The 15,759-nt window shown below is 41.5% G+C and overlaps 1 pseudogene across 1 annotated transcript in view; it reads left to right on the top strand.

Annotated features, from left to right (window-relative positions):
- Window positions 1-15,759, top strand: part of LOC147706491 (epidermal differentiation-specific protein pseudogene) — a 30,291-nt pseudogene that overhangs the window by 709 nt on the left and 13,823 nt on the right. The gene's annotated exons all lie outside the window — the stretch shown is intronic.

Below are 15,759 nucleotides of genomic sequence, written 5' to 3'. Positions count from 1 at the left end.
TCACTCTTCTTGTAGCCAATTGAGCAAAGTTGAGAATAGCTTTTTAAGACAGACTCTGGGTCTCCCCTCTAGTACCCCTTTAATTCCGCTGAGATTTGATTTGGGTATTAGGCCAATAGGAGATGAGGTTGCATTAAGACCCCTAACCTTCTGGCGAAGACTATGGGTGACCCCAGAGTTGGAAGCATACCGGTTAGAAATAAAAGAGCTTTTGGGCTTCCGGGGTGCAGAGAAAAAGATCCCTTGGTTTGCATACCTAAAGGAAGAGTGCAGCAGGATAGGTAATCCTAGTCTCTAGAGCGACCCCGTGGTAGCATGCTTGGCAACCTCGCGTGTGGAACAGGTGAAAACTCACCGATTACATAAATTGGCAGTTATTTGTGGGAACCAGGGGACGGGCCATCTCACAGCAGATTTTCTCAAACACAAAGTTGAATACAAATTTGAGCCTTTCCTGGATGATATCTTGCCTCCCCTAGCTAGGAAATGATATCTACAGTTTAGATTCGGCACCCGTCCCCTCCGTACCTTTACTGCAAGTTGGTCTAGCACGGCCTCACGAGGGTGCCCCATCTGTAGACCCCAAGACAGAACTCCATATTTTATTTTTTTGTCCAGGATACAAACTTGCTAGGCAATGTTGGCTCAAACAGTTGCGTAGGAATCTGGGGTTTGTGCATTGTCAGGAGGCATACAGAGTGTTAAAAGCTGATACCTCTGATACCTCTAAGCCCATTGTATTGGGAGTATTGGAGTCTCCCGATTCCTACTCTCAATGTGGCGTAGGCGCTGGATTCTTTTAAAAAATGATGAGGAAGTCTCAGAAATTGCCTCCGTCCTCTCGCCGCAGACTGTTACTGATTCTCATACTTACTAACCATGTGATACATGTTGTGAGAACATATATAATTCTTTTTTATATAAAATGGGAGTAGCAACTATCAATTAGATTTTAGTCTAGAATAGCAATGTTAAACAGGACAATGCTCCACAAAATCATCTGGTACTGGGTGGCCTCTTTTTATAATAATTTTTTTACCCTTTTTTAGGTCTCGCCTACACAACGCACATGCGTTGCATAGGAGGGGACCTCATGCAATTGACTTGCTTTTTGGGCCAAAAATGTGCACGTGTTGCATTGCCATCAATGGCAACGCGTGCACATGAGGCGATCTACTTGCGGGAGCGCCCGCTGCCAAAAGGCAGCAATTATCGCTCCCGCAAGTGCAGGCCCACCTCTCCCCCCTGCTGCAGCACCTCCTCCTGCGGCCGTTCGAACTTGCTTTTTTCCATTTGATGGCTTATCTCCGCTGGTCAGACAAACCCGGGACAGACGAGAATATAACGTACTACAGCGGACGTAATGCTCCTTGAAAAGTAATCCATCTCGTGCATAAAGATGGAGTTCTAGCGCCTTGGAAAATAACTTAGGCTAACATGCACTTTGGCCTCTCTCGCACTGCGGGCACAGATGTCATGGACTTTGTTTCACACATGTCCCCGTTACCTCGCCCACTCACCCTTCCTCTCAAACTACCCAGAGGTCTGGGTACTGCCCTCTGTGTTAAACACACACTTTCATCTCAGAAGCGGACAGAAGTCCAGGTGTGACGCTCAGTGTCCTAGAGGGCACACCCCGGGGATATTGTTCATGTGCACACCCCTTTCTGTAAGTGACACGCATTGGCAGGGATTATGGTAGATAAAGTGAGCAACCCAGTAAACCTTTGGGGGCTTGGGTAAAAACGTAATAGGATGGGTAAAATTGCCTCCAAAGGAGTTTGTTGTATTAGAGAAGTTGATTTAGTTATATAACTGAATTGAGTGCAGGTAACTTAATTATCCTGGGTAAGATTAATTATAATAGCTTCAATGAACATTCATATACTTAACTGGACATAACAACACTTAACATTAAAGCAACAACAAATAGACATGTGTATAGGCAAAAAAATGAATTTTATCAAAATTGAATCATCAAGGGAAAAATACAAAGCATAAAGAATGTGCAATACAGGAATACAGGATAAATGTCACGAAACAAATCAAGAATCACTGTAAAGCCTGTGGGCGGCCTATCCAAAATAAAGATTTTAAGAAATTTTCCTTTGGATAAAGCTGATAGTCGACGTTTCGGTCTTTATGGGTAACTCTTCAAGACCATCATCAGGACAGTAGATAAATAATATTGTAAATCCCTAATAGAAATAGAATAGAACAATATAACTATAACATAATAACTGAATTAGACATTCAATATTGCGCTATACACATATATACAAACAGAAAACATCTGACCAGGCTAAAATATAGTCATTATAATATATGACCTGTACTAAAATACTCAACTAAGTAGTGACAATTAGACAATAAAGACAATGATGACAAAACAGTGAGACAATTCTGTGCAAAAATAGTAACGAGGATTATTTACAATGGAACAACTCATTGCGACATGTAATTTATCTTGCGCCTGGAGATGGGCTAAAGTCAAAGGAATTGCCAAAAATTCATAACAATTTAACAAATCAAGCAGTTGACCTATGATACAGCAATTTACAAAATGCGGACACACATAGGGCCCGATGTAGGTCGGTCGGTAACGGCCGAAAATCGGTATTTTCGGCCGTTACCGATCGGTATACATGATTTGACATGTAGGTGCACTATTTTACCGAATCGGTAACTTTACCGATTCGGTAAAGTTACCGATTCTGTAAAATACAGAATCGGTAACTTTACCGATTCGGTAAAGTTACCGATTCGGTAAAATACCGATTCGGTAGTTTTACCGATTCGGAGCCACCCATATGTAGGTGGGACTCTTCAGAGTCCCAGGAGCCTTAACGAATCGGTATTTTACCATCAAATCCTATTTGATGGTAAAATAACGATTCCGGTGTGCATGCACATGTGTGCATGCACACCTATGCCATGTGACAGGCAGACCTGCCCTTAGGGCAGGTATGCCTGCCACATGGCACCCGTGCCTGTTTTGGGGGTGCCAGAGGGTGTCAAAGTGACACCCCCTGCACCCTTGAGAAATTCGGTATTTACCGATTCGGTAAATACCGAATCGGTAATGTCCATTCATTCCTATGGGCTTCAAAGCCCATAGGAATGAATGGGCATTACCGATTCGGTATTTACCGAATCGGTAAATACCGAATTCATCCGATTCGGTATTCCAGCACATCTGGAATACCTACATATCGGACCCATTGATTTACCGATTTTAAATTACCGAATCGGTAAAATTCGGTAATTTAAAATCGGTAAATCAATTTTACCTACATCGGGCCCCAAGAGAAGATACCAGGGGCCCGATGTAGGTAAAATTGATTTACCGATTTTAAATTACCGAATTTTACCGATTCGGTAATTTAAAATCGGTAAATCAATGGGTCCGATATGTAGGTATTCCAGATGTGCTGGAATACCGAATCGGATGAATTCGGTATTTACCGATTCGGTAAATACCGAATCGGTAATGCCCATTCATTCCTATGGGCTTTGAAGCCCATAGGAATGAATGGACATTACCGATTCGGTATTTACCGAATCGGTAAATACCGAATTTCTCAAGGGTGCAGGGGGTGTCACTTTGACACCCTCTGGCACCCCCAAAACAGGCACGGGTGCCATGTGGCAGGCATACCTGCCCTAAGGGCAGGTCTGCCTGTCACATGGCATAGGTGTGCATGCACACATGTGCATGCACACCGGAATCGTTATTTTACCATCAAATAGGATTTGATGGTAAAATACCGATTCGTTAAGGCTCCTGGGACTCTGAAGAGTCCCACCTACATATGGGTGGCTCCGAATCGGTAAAACTACCGAATCGGTATTTTACCGATTCGGTAACTTTACCGAATCGGTAAAGTTACCGATTCTGTATTTTACAGAATCGGTAACTTTACCGAATCGGTAAAGTTACCGATTCGGTAAAATAGTGCACCTACATGTCAAATCATGTATACCGATCGGTAACGGCCGAAAATACCGATTTTCGGCCGTTACCGACCGACCTACATCGGGCCCTTGGTGCCTAGAACTCATAGGGCATTCTTGTTATCGCATGCAAATGTATCTAAGCGGCTACGATTTAAGTTGGTACCTAAAATTGATAACTTTAACTCCGCGTGGTGGAGAAGGATGATAAGTAGAACCGGGACTGAGGTTGATCTGTAATATTTAAAAAATGGGGGTTGTCAATACCCACTACTGTGCCAATAACTAAGGCAATTCGGCATATAGCGTGATGATATCATTACCTATGGTCTCACACAGAAGTTAGCAATTGGGGCTTTCCCTTTCACTTGGTCGAACCGCACTTGCTTTGTAGGGGAAATCACAGGAGAATTCGGGTAGTCGGAATTGGAGAATCTGTGAGAGTAAAATGGGTCAGATGTTAGAACCCATAGCTAGGCGGAATGCAAAGGGTCCACAGACTCAGGGCATAAACCGGCAGCATTTACCTGTAAAAGCATTAGGTAGAGCAAGAAATTGAGCAATTAAAGCTCTGTTTGTTTCAAGTCCCTCCTCACAGGGGTCGTCTGAGTTGGAGGATCTATGAGAATGAAGTGGGTCAGATATTAAAACCCATAGCTACGCAAATTGTAAAAGAATCCCAAGGTTCAGTGCATAAAACCGGCAACATTTACCTGAGAAAACATTATACAGAGCAGGAAAGTGAGTAATTAAAGCTCTGCTCTTTTCGTGTCACTCCTCGCAAGCTTGTCAAGGGTATCTCAATTAGTAGCCACGTCGTCAGAAATGGGCGATCTGGATGAATGAAATGGGTGAAGAAAATTATTATAACCCATATCAAGTGTGGCAAGGTTTAAGTGGGTCCAAAGAGACCAAACGCATGGGTAGCGAGCATTTACCTGTTTTAGTTTTCACAGTTCCGTAATAGCAAGAGATGTCTGCCGTCACTCTGCAAGCAAGAAGCTGCAGTGCGCGATCGCGTGAATTTAAACATTAATTGTTTGGAGATCGAAAGGGGACTGTGGTACCTATTTGTGCACCATCTTGAAGTGGTTAGAAGTTCGTGTAGATGCAAGCTTATTTGTCAAACATTGAAAACTTGCTAAAGTTGATAGTCTATTATTAAAACTATGCGTGCCACTCGAAATGGGTATTTGTCCATAATGTAAGAGCACAGCATCAGTGCGCGATTGAGTGAATTTAGACATAAAGTATTTGAAGATCGATGGGGGCTATGCTACCTATTTGGGCGCCATCTTAGAATGGTAAGAGGTTCGTGTAGAAGCATGGTCATTTATCAGACATTGAAAACTAACTAAAGTTTGTGGTCTATTATCAGCAATATACGTGCTGTTAGAGATGACTATTACCCAGGATCTAAAGGAACAGCATCGTGACAATCATTTAGTATATTTACAAACAAAGTAAACAAATTTCAAAAAATAGAACAAATTAGCCATATATATACAATTTTTCTCAAAAAGCTTACTCGGATACCATGTAGAGCCAAAGAGATTTCAGTTCTGTATCGAGACTTATTTAAACAACTTTTTGTTATACAGTCAAACCAATACACGTTGGTTATTGAACCAGATGACAACATGTATTATGGGTCATTATATACTGTATCACATACAAATAGGTGTTAGCAGCCTATTCCTTACATAACAGAAGGGCAGTATGAAATGAAGAGGAACCAAAATCCTATGTTAGGCATGCCAATGCATGCCATTCTGTGGAAGAATTTAGTCCCTTGTTAACCGTGTCTGCAATACATATCAATTTGCCCTCTCGTAGAGAGAGTGTTCTGTCTAGATTATTGTGTCTTTTGTTAGGCTTTATGACCTCAAGAACCCACCAAATCATGTCGGTTTCTTTGTGGCCAAAACGAAGGTAATGCTCAACAAGTGGTGCATTTTCCTTCTTGCACCTAATGCGAGGTTGGTGCTGCAGGATTCTTTTTTTGACAGGTTGGATTGTTTTGCCGATGTAGTGGAGTTGGCAGGGACATTGAATGCAGTATATGACGGTAGTTGTGTTGCAATTTGAAAAGCTTTTCGCTATGAATTTAATGCCATTAATTTCACATGATTTAACTGTTGCGGTTGTAGGACATGCCGCACAATTATGACATTTAAAATGACCTACAACAGGTGATGTTTGCAACATAGTGGTCAGTGAATTTTTTACAGCAGGTTCTTCATAGGCATGAACCAATCTGTCTCGAATATTAGTGCCTCTTTTGAAGGCAAACAGAGGTTTTTGCGTTAATTCAGGAATGGATGACAATAAACTCCAGTTTTTTGTGATAATTTTTTTGATAATGTTGGAATGAGTGCCAAAAGTGGACACACATACTATGTCAGTTTTGTTTTGACGCTCACGAGTACTCAGAAGGGCTTCCGGGTTGTAATACCAGGCCCTTTTCATAGATTTGCGAAGTACCCGTGACGGATATCCACGTGCCATCAATTTCAGTTTAAGTTTGTTGGCTTCGGAAAAATAGTCATTTTTAAAGGTACAGTTTCTCCGGAGGCGGAGAAACTGGCCAAAAGGAAGGCCATCCTTAAGGGCTTGAGGATGATGACTATTGTAACTAAGTAATGTGTTTTTAGCAGTTTTCTTAGTGTAGAGAGTTGTGTACAAACAGTTATTTTCATCAATTTTGATGGTGACATCCAGAAATGGCATTTCTATTGTGCTGTGATCCAAAGTAAATTTTAGATTAACGTTTGTTGCATTCAACCATTGATGGAAAGATTCCAATTCTTGAATGTTACCATGCCATATCATAAAAACATCATCGATGTAGCGAATCCATTTGTGTATATGGTCAACAAATGGATTGGCTACATTGAGGACGTGTTCTTCCTCAAAGGCGGAGACATAAATATTGGCAATGTCAGGGGCATAAACTGCCCCCATTGCTACCCCCTTAAGTTGCTGGTAATAGCAATTTTGAAAGAGAAAGAAATTCTCGCACAAAGATATTCTAATGCATTCCATAATGAATGTTGTTGGTACCGAATGTGGTCGGGGTCTGGACTCAAGCAATTTGTTTAAAAGATCCAGCACGTCAGATTGAGGAATGTTGGTGTATAAGCTCTCTATATCCATAGAGACTAAAATAACACCAAGGGGATCAAACTTCTGATTCTCAACTGCATTTATGACTGACATGGTGTCCCTGATGTAATTGGGATTATCCACAGCAAACGGTCTGATAAAGAAATCGGCATATTGTGTAGGGGCTTAAGAATTGAGTTGCACCCAGAGACAATTGGGCGGCCCGGGGGATCCACCGGATCTTTATGGACTTTAGGAAGTAGATAGATTACTGGAATGGTTGCTGTTTTATTGACCAGAAAGGAGGCTTCTTTTTCGTTCAGCCAACCGCCATCAAGTCCTTGTTTGCTGAGAGTTTCAATCTCTTTCATTATACGTGCAGATGGATTACCACTAAGTTTTGTGTAGTGAGAAGGAACTGTTGATTGTCTAAGCATCTCTTTATCATATTTAGATTTATCCCAAATCACAATTCCACCTCCCTTATCTGCAGGTTTTAATAAGGCTGTAGGAAGGTTCTGCAGATTCTGTAAGGCCTGTTGTTGAGGTTTTGTTAGGTTTTGTTTATAGCCTAGAGGTTTTTTGAATAGGTTCTCTATTTCTATTAGTGTTGCATTTTCAAAAGTAGGAATTTCTTTGCGTACCATTGCATTGGTGGGATAGAAAGTTGAAGGGTTTCTAAGGCCTGTGATGCCTTTCTTGGGATCGCAAATATTGGTAGCAAAATAATTGCGGAGGCGAATGGTACGGAAGAAACGATATAGCTCAAGTTTAGTATTGAAAATGTCATTTCTATTAGTTGGTACATAACTCAATCCTTGTGATAAGACAGATATTTCATGTTCAGATAAGAGATGGGAAGAGAGATTAAAGATTGGAATGGTTTGGTCAGTTTCTACCATTCGTAGTACTGGTTCCGGGTTTGCCGAAATCCCGGAGTGTACTGATTGCGGTCCCATCCTCGCTTCGGTGGTTGTGGTCTCCGAGGAGGTCTGGTTGATCTTTGGTCCTGTGGTAAAAAACCTTTGTTGGAAGTGGAAGTAGATGGTTGTTGATCGTACCGATGGTAATTGGGATCATAAGATTTTTCACTTCCTGTTTCAGATCCTGAATCAGAGAAAGTAACCCTTTTGGATTGTTGCTGATTAGCTCCTTGGTTAGTATAGAAGTCTTAAATAGGTTTTAGTTTCTCTGTGAATCGATGCTCAAGAACATGGATGGTCTTGAGTATTGAAACAGCATTAAGACAAATTAAAATCCTTACCAAAGAAATTGAGACTCTCGAAAATAAGATTACAGGCGATAGCACTATTACTAACAGTAAGGCTTTACTTGACAAAGTTAAACAAACTGTAAAAGAATTTGAAGAATTTAATGCCCACAAAAAAACTGAGAAATTACAAAATGACATCAGGAGATACAATAAAGAACGCACGTATCCCTATCTCAGAAAAGACTTCTATACTAACCAAGGAGCTAATCAGCAACAATCCAAAAGGGTTACTTTCTCTGATTTAGGATCTGAAACAGGAAGTGAAAAATCTTATGATCCCAATTACCATCGGTACGATCAACAACCATCTACTTCCACTTCCAACAAAGGTTTTTTTACCACAGGACCAAAGATCAACCAGACCTCCTCGGAGACCACAACCACCGAAGCGAGGATGGTACCGCAATCAGTACACTCCGGGATTCCGGCAAACCCGGAACCAGTACTACGAATGGTAGAAACTGACCAAACCATTACAATCTTTAATCTCTCTTCCCATCTCTTATCTGAACATGAAATATCTGTCTTATCACAAGGATTGAGTTATGTACCAACTTATAGAAATGACATTTTCAATACTAAACTTGAGCTATATCGTTTCTTCCGTACCATTCGCCTCCGCAATTATTTTGCTACCAATATTTGCGATCCCAAGAAAGGCATCACAGGCCTTAGAAACCCTTCAACTTTCTATCCCACCAATGCAATGGTACGCAAAGAAATTCCTACTTTTGAAAATGCAACACTAATAGAAATAGAGAACCTATTCATAAAACCTCTAGGCTATAAACAAAACCTAACAAAACCTCAACAACAGGCCTTACAGAATCTGCAGAACCTTCCTACAGCCTTATTAAAACCTGCAGATAAGGGAGGTGGAATTGTGATTTGGGATAAATCTAAATATGATGAAGAGATGCTTAGACAATTGACAGTTCCTTCTCACTACAAAAAACTTAGTGGTAATCCATCTGCACGTATAATGAAAGAGATTGAAACTCTCAGCAAACAAGGACTTGATGGAGGTTGGCTGAACGAAAAAGAAGCCTCCTTTCTGGTCAATAAAACAGCAACCATTCCAGTAATCTATCTACTTCCTAAAGTACATAAAGATCCGGTGGATCCCCCGGGCCGCCCAATTGTCTCTGGGTGCAACTCAATTCTTAAGCCCCTTGCACAATATGCCGATTTCTTTATCAGACCGTTTGCTGTGGATAATCCCAATTACATCAGGGACACCATGTCAGTCATAAATGCAGTTGAGAATCAGAAGTTTGATCCCCTTGGTGATATTTTAGTCTCTATGGATATAGAGAGCTTATACACCAACATTCCTCAATCTGACGTGCTGGATCTTTTAAACAAATTGCTTGAGTCCAGACCCCGACCACATTCGGTACCAACAACATTCATTATGGAATGCATTAGAATATCTTTGTGCGAGAATTTCTTTCTCTTTCAAAATTGCTATTACCAGCAACTTAAGGGGGTAGCAATGGGGGCAGTTTATGCCCCTGACATTGCCAATATTTATGTCTCCGCCTTTGAGGAAGAACACGTCCTCAATGTAGCCAATCCATTTGTTGACCATATACACAAATGGATTCGCTACATCGATGATGTTTTTATGATATGGCATGGTAACATTCAAGAATTGGAATCTTTCCATCAATGGTTGAATGCAACAAACGTTAATCTAAAATTTACTTTGGATCACAGCACAATAGAAATGCCATTTCTGGATGTCACCATCAAAATTGATGAAAATAACTGTTTGTACACAACTCTCTACACTAAGAAAACTGCTAGAAACACATTACTTAGTTACAATAGTCATCATCCTCAAGCCCTTAAGGATGGCCTTCCTTTTGGCCAGTTTCTCCGCCTCCGGAGAAACTGTACCTTTAAAAATGACTATTTTTCCGAAGCCAACAAACTTAAACTGAAATTGATGGCACGTGGATATCCGTCACGGGTACTTCGCAAATCTATGAAAAGGGCCTGGTATTACAACCCGGAAGCCCTTCTGAGTACTCGTGAGCGTCAAAACAAAACTGACATAGTATGTGTGTCCACTTTTGGCACTCATTCCAACATTATCAAAAAAATTATCACAAAAAACTGGAGTTTATTGTCATCCATTCCTGAATTAACGCAAAAACCTCTGTTTGCCTTCAAAAGAGGCACTAATATTCGAGACAGATTGGTTCATGCCTATGAAGAACCTGCTGTAAAAAATTCACTGACCACTATGTTGCAAACATCACCTGTTGTAGGTCATTTTAAATGTCATAATTGTGCGGCATGTCCTACAACCGCAACAGTTAAATCATGTGAAATTAATGGCATTAAATTCATAGCGAAAAGCTTTTCAAATTGCAACACAACTACCGTCATATACTGCATTCAATGTCCCTGCCAACTCCACTACATCGGCAAAACAATCCAACCTGTCAAAAAAAGAATCCTGCAGCACCAACCTCGCATTAGGTGCAAGAAGGAAAATGCACCACTTGTTGAGCATTACCTTCGTTTTGGCCACAAAGAAACCGACATGATTTGGTGGGTTCTTGAGGTCATAAAGCCTAACAAAAGACACAATAATCTAGACAGAACACTCTCTCTACGAGAGGGCAAATTGATATGTATTGCAGACACGGTTAACAAGGGACTAAATTCTTCCACAGAATGGCATGCATTGGCATGCCTAACATAGGATTTCGGTTCCTCTTCATTTCATACTGCCCTTCTGTTAAGTAAGGAATAGGCTGCTAACACCTATTTGTATGTGATACAGTATATAATGACCCATAATACATGTTGTCATCTGGTTCAATAACCAACGTGTATTGGTTTGACTGTATAACAAAAAGTTGTTTAAATAAGTCTCGATACAGAACTGAAATCTCTTTGGCTCTACATGGTATCCGAGTAAGCTTTTTGAGAAAAATTGTATATATATGGCTAATTTGTTCTATTTTTTGAAATTTGTTTACTTTGTTTGTAAATATACTAAATGATTGTCACGATGCTGTTCCTTTAGATCCTGGGTAATAGTCATCTCTAACAGCACGTATATTGCTGATAATAGACCACAAACTTTAGTTAGTTTTCAATGTCTGATAAATGACCATGCTTCTACACGAACCTCTTACCATTCTAAGATGGCGCCCAAATAGGTAGCATAGCCCCCATCGATCTTCAAATACTTTATGTCTAAATTCACTCAATCGCGCACTGATGCTGTGCTCTTACATTATGGACAAATACCCATTTCGAGTGGCACGCATAGTTTTAATAATAGACTATCAACTTTAGCAAGTTTTCAATGTTTGACAAATAAGCTTGCATCTACACGAACTTCTAACCACTTCAAGATGGTGCACAAATAGGTACCACAGTCCCCTTTCGATCTCCAAACAATTAATGTTTAAATTCACGCGATCGCGCACTGCAGCTTCTTGCTTGCAGAGTGACGGCAGACATCTCTTGCTATTACGGAACTGTGAAAACTAAAACAGGTAAATGCTCGCTACCCATGCGTTTGGTCTCTTTGGACCCACTTAAACCTTGCCACACTTGATATGGGTTATAATAATTTTCTTCACCCATTTCATTCATCCAGATCGCCCATTTCTGACGACGTGGCTACTAGTTGAGATCCCCTTGACAAGCTTGCGAGGAGTGACACGAAAAGAGCAGAGCTTTAATTACTCACTTTCCTGCTCTGTATAATGTTTTCTCAGGTAAATGTTGCCGGTTTTATGCACTGAACCTTGGGATTCTTTTACAATTTGCGTAGCTATGGGTTTTAATATCTGACCCACTTCATTCTCATAGATCCTCCAACTCAGACGACCCCTGTGAGGAGGGACTTGAAACGAACAGAGCTTTAATTGCTCAATTTCTTGCTCTACCTAATGCTTTTACAGGTAAATGCTGCCGGTTTATGCCCTGAGTCTGTGGACCCTTTGCATTCCGCCTAGCTGTGGGTTCTAACATCTGACCCATTTTACTCTCACAGATTCTCCAATTCCGACTACCCGAATTCTCCTGTGATTTCCCCTACAAAGCAAGTGCGGTTCGACCAAGTGAAAGGGAAAGCCCCAATTGCTAACTTCTGTGTGAGACCATAGGTAATGATATCATCACGCTATATGCCGAATTGCCTTAGTTATTGGCACAGTAGTGGGTATTGACAACCCCCATTTTTTAAATATTACAGATCAACCTCTGTCCCGGTTCTACTTATCATCCTTCTCCACCACGCGGAGTTAAAGTTATCAATTTTAGGTACCAACTTAAATCGTAGCCGCTTAGATACATTCGCATGCGATAACAAGAATGTCCTATGAGTTCTAGGCACCTGGTATCTTCTCTATGTGTGTCCGCATTTTGTAAATTGCTGTATCATAGGTCAACTGCTTGATTTGTTAAATTGTTATGCATTTTTGGCAATTCCTTTGACTTTAGCCCATCTCCAGGCGCAAGATAAATTACATGTCGCAATGAGTTGTTCCATTGTAAATAATCCTCGTTACTATTTTTGCACAGAATTGTCTCACTGTTTTGTCATCATTGTCTTTATTGTCTAATTGTCACTACTTAGTTGAGTATTTTAGTACAGGTCATATATTATAATGACTATATTTTAGCCTGGTCAGATGTTTTCTGTTTGTATATATGTGTATAGCGCAATATTGAATGTCTAATTCAGTTATTATGTTATAGTTATATTGTTCTATTCTATTTCTATTAGGGATTTACAATATTATTTATCTACTGTCCTGATGATGGTCTTGAAGAGTTACCCATAAAGACCGAAACGTCGACTATCAGCTTTATCCAAAGGAAAATTTCTTAAAATCTTTATTTTGGATAGGCCGCCCACAGGCTTTACAGTGATTCTTGATTTGTTTCGTGACATTTATCCTGTATTCCTGTATTGCACATTCTTTATGCTTTGTATTTTTCCCTTGATGATTCAATTTTGATAAAATTCATTTTTTTGCCTATACACATGTCTATTTGTTGTTGCTTTAATGTTAAGTGTTGTTATGTCCAGTTAAGTATATGAATGTTCATTGAAGCTATTATAATTAATCTTACCCAGGATAATTAAGTTACCTGCACTCAATTCAGTTATATAACTAAATCAACTTCTCTAATCAACAAACTCCTTTGGAGGCAATTTTACCCATCCTATTACGCATTGGCAGAGAGCACAGCTACTCAACAGAAAGGCACATTTCATGTCTGCACATTTCTGCGGCGCATCTCCATGGTAGAAAAGCTACTTCTTCGAGGTAAAAATGTTAGGGTGCGTTCCCACAACAAAAAGACTACTGCATGTCTCTACCATATCTGGGGTTCGTCCCTCCCAACAGAAAAAAAGTAGCCTCTTGTCTGGAACTTATAGGGTGCATCCCCACATCAGAAAGCCATCTTGGGGTTACTAAAATATCTAGGGCGCATCCCCGCAACTGGATGGCAGTTGCTTGTCTGCGCCATTTTTAGGGTGCATCCTCACAACAAGAAAGCTGCTTCTTGACTGCAGCATTTCCCTGGTGCATCCCACAACAGAAAGGCTGCTTCTTGTCCAGGTCCAGCCCGCACTGCAAGCATACATCCCCCACAAGAGCCCCTTCCCTGCGAAAGTTGCCAAATCTCTTAAGTTATCCGTCTGCTCTCTCTCGCCGGTGTCTGAAAGTTTGAGAAGTGCTAAAGTTTCCCTAGAGGTAACTCTGCTATTCCCACTGCTGTCTACAGGGCCGGGTGTTGCCTCCGCTTGCCGCTCTTAGATGGACCCTGGGAGTTGGCAAACAAGTGCCCCGGGTCCCAGTTTGGCAACCCAGTGCAAACCTGGGGGCTGCTGCCCCTACCCCCAGGTAAAGGCGGACGTGCTGTCTCGGAGTCTAGTTTTGTTCACACTTTATTTCTGTCTGCTCCTCAGACACTGCTTTTTTTGGTTCCACTTTCCATGTTATTTAGCCTGAGTGCCCAGGCAGCCTGTGCATCAGTGCCACCAGCCCGGTCTCCCACTGCCACCCCGCCCCTTCCCCCCGACCCGCTCAGTGCTGTTCCATGGTGGACTCGGCGGCTCTTGGCAAGTTTGTTGAGGGGGGCCCACTGTCTGGTAGGAGAGAGAGAGAGGTGGCAGAGGCTCGGCAGAATCAAAAGAGATAGCATATGCCTGGGCATTGCCTGCGACAACAGCGGGTACAAGAACAGATACCATAGGAACCGCTCAAAAGAACCACACAAAAGGGCACAGTTTTGAGCCTCACGTGACCCTCACACCAGCACCGCATGAGGCGCCTGTGTTATGTTACATAAACTGAAGCCTTGAGCACAAAGCTGACACAAGGAATCATAACACCATTACATCATTAAATTAGCACATGTCAGAAGGAGTCTTTCAGGATGCAGTTCTCATACAATTTGACGGCCTCCGCTTGGCCCAGAGAATATAAAAATACCTTTGGTAATGGTCCCTTAGGCCGTAGGGACGATGGACTGCGTGAGTCATGCACTTTAAAAATACAACTACTCAGTCCCTCGCCCATACCTACCCATATCTAGTTTTCTTTTCTCGTCTTAATGCTGCTTGCCCTCTGACCAGGTAGTGTCTCCCTGAGTGGCTTCACTGTTCCTAATAACAAAAACATTGGCATAGCCAATAGGTCTCGCCTTTGGGACCTTTCAAGCATTTAATTACGCAGCACAATATCCTTGGTGCAACATCAACTGTTGCATGGCTATACACTTACAATGTCCCAAAGGCGAGACCTATTGGCTATGCCAATGCTTGTTATTGTTAGGTGTTATTTATTGTATTGTATACACATTTTCAAGGCCTATGGACTGAACTAAAGGTCATAACAAGGAATTGCTCCAGTCAAGGTGGCACCAACGTAATGTCTCATTTTTAATTGTGTTTTATCATTTAAAATGTATGAATGTTATTATGTATCTTTTATGGTTTTTCTGAACCGAAATAAAGATTACTGAATTGAAAAACTTTACACCAAAGTTTTCTAATTAGGAAGCAAACGCTCAGGGAGGAGCAGGGATAAAAGGAACAAGGCTTCCATGTTGATCGACAGAGGGCCTCATTAGTATAGCAGTCAGACTGCCACCAACAGGCCGTCAGTGGCAGTCCAACCGACATTCAGCAGAGTGGTCCGACTGCGGCATTATGATGCGGTCAGTTAGACAGCATCGGTCCGAGGGACCAACAGATGCTTCTGATGGGCTCAAGGAGCCAGTCGGGCCGTCAGTCGGATTGTATTCCCTACAATAGGGTGGTGTCAGTGCATGAATTGCCATAGGGATTACAATGTTCCTTTAAAACAGCCTTTCCATAGGGGTCTTACAGCCATGGAAAAGCTGTGGGGAAGGGACATTGAGGGCCCCTATGAGGGACC

Source organism: Lissotriton vulgaris, chromosome 7 (assembly GCF_964263255.1).
Source record: "Lissotriton vulgaris chromosome 7, aLisVul1.2, whole genome shotgun sequence".
NCBI lineage: Eukaryota > Metazoa > Chordata > Amphibia > Caudata > Salamandridae > Lissotriton > Lissotriton vulgaris.
The sequence above is the reverse complement of the archived record's forward strand: the minus strand, read 5'-3'. Positions and strand labels throughout refer to the sequence as shown.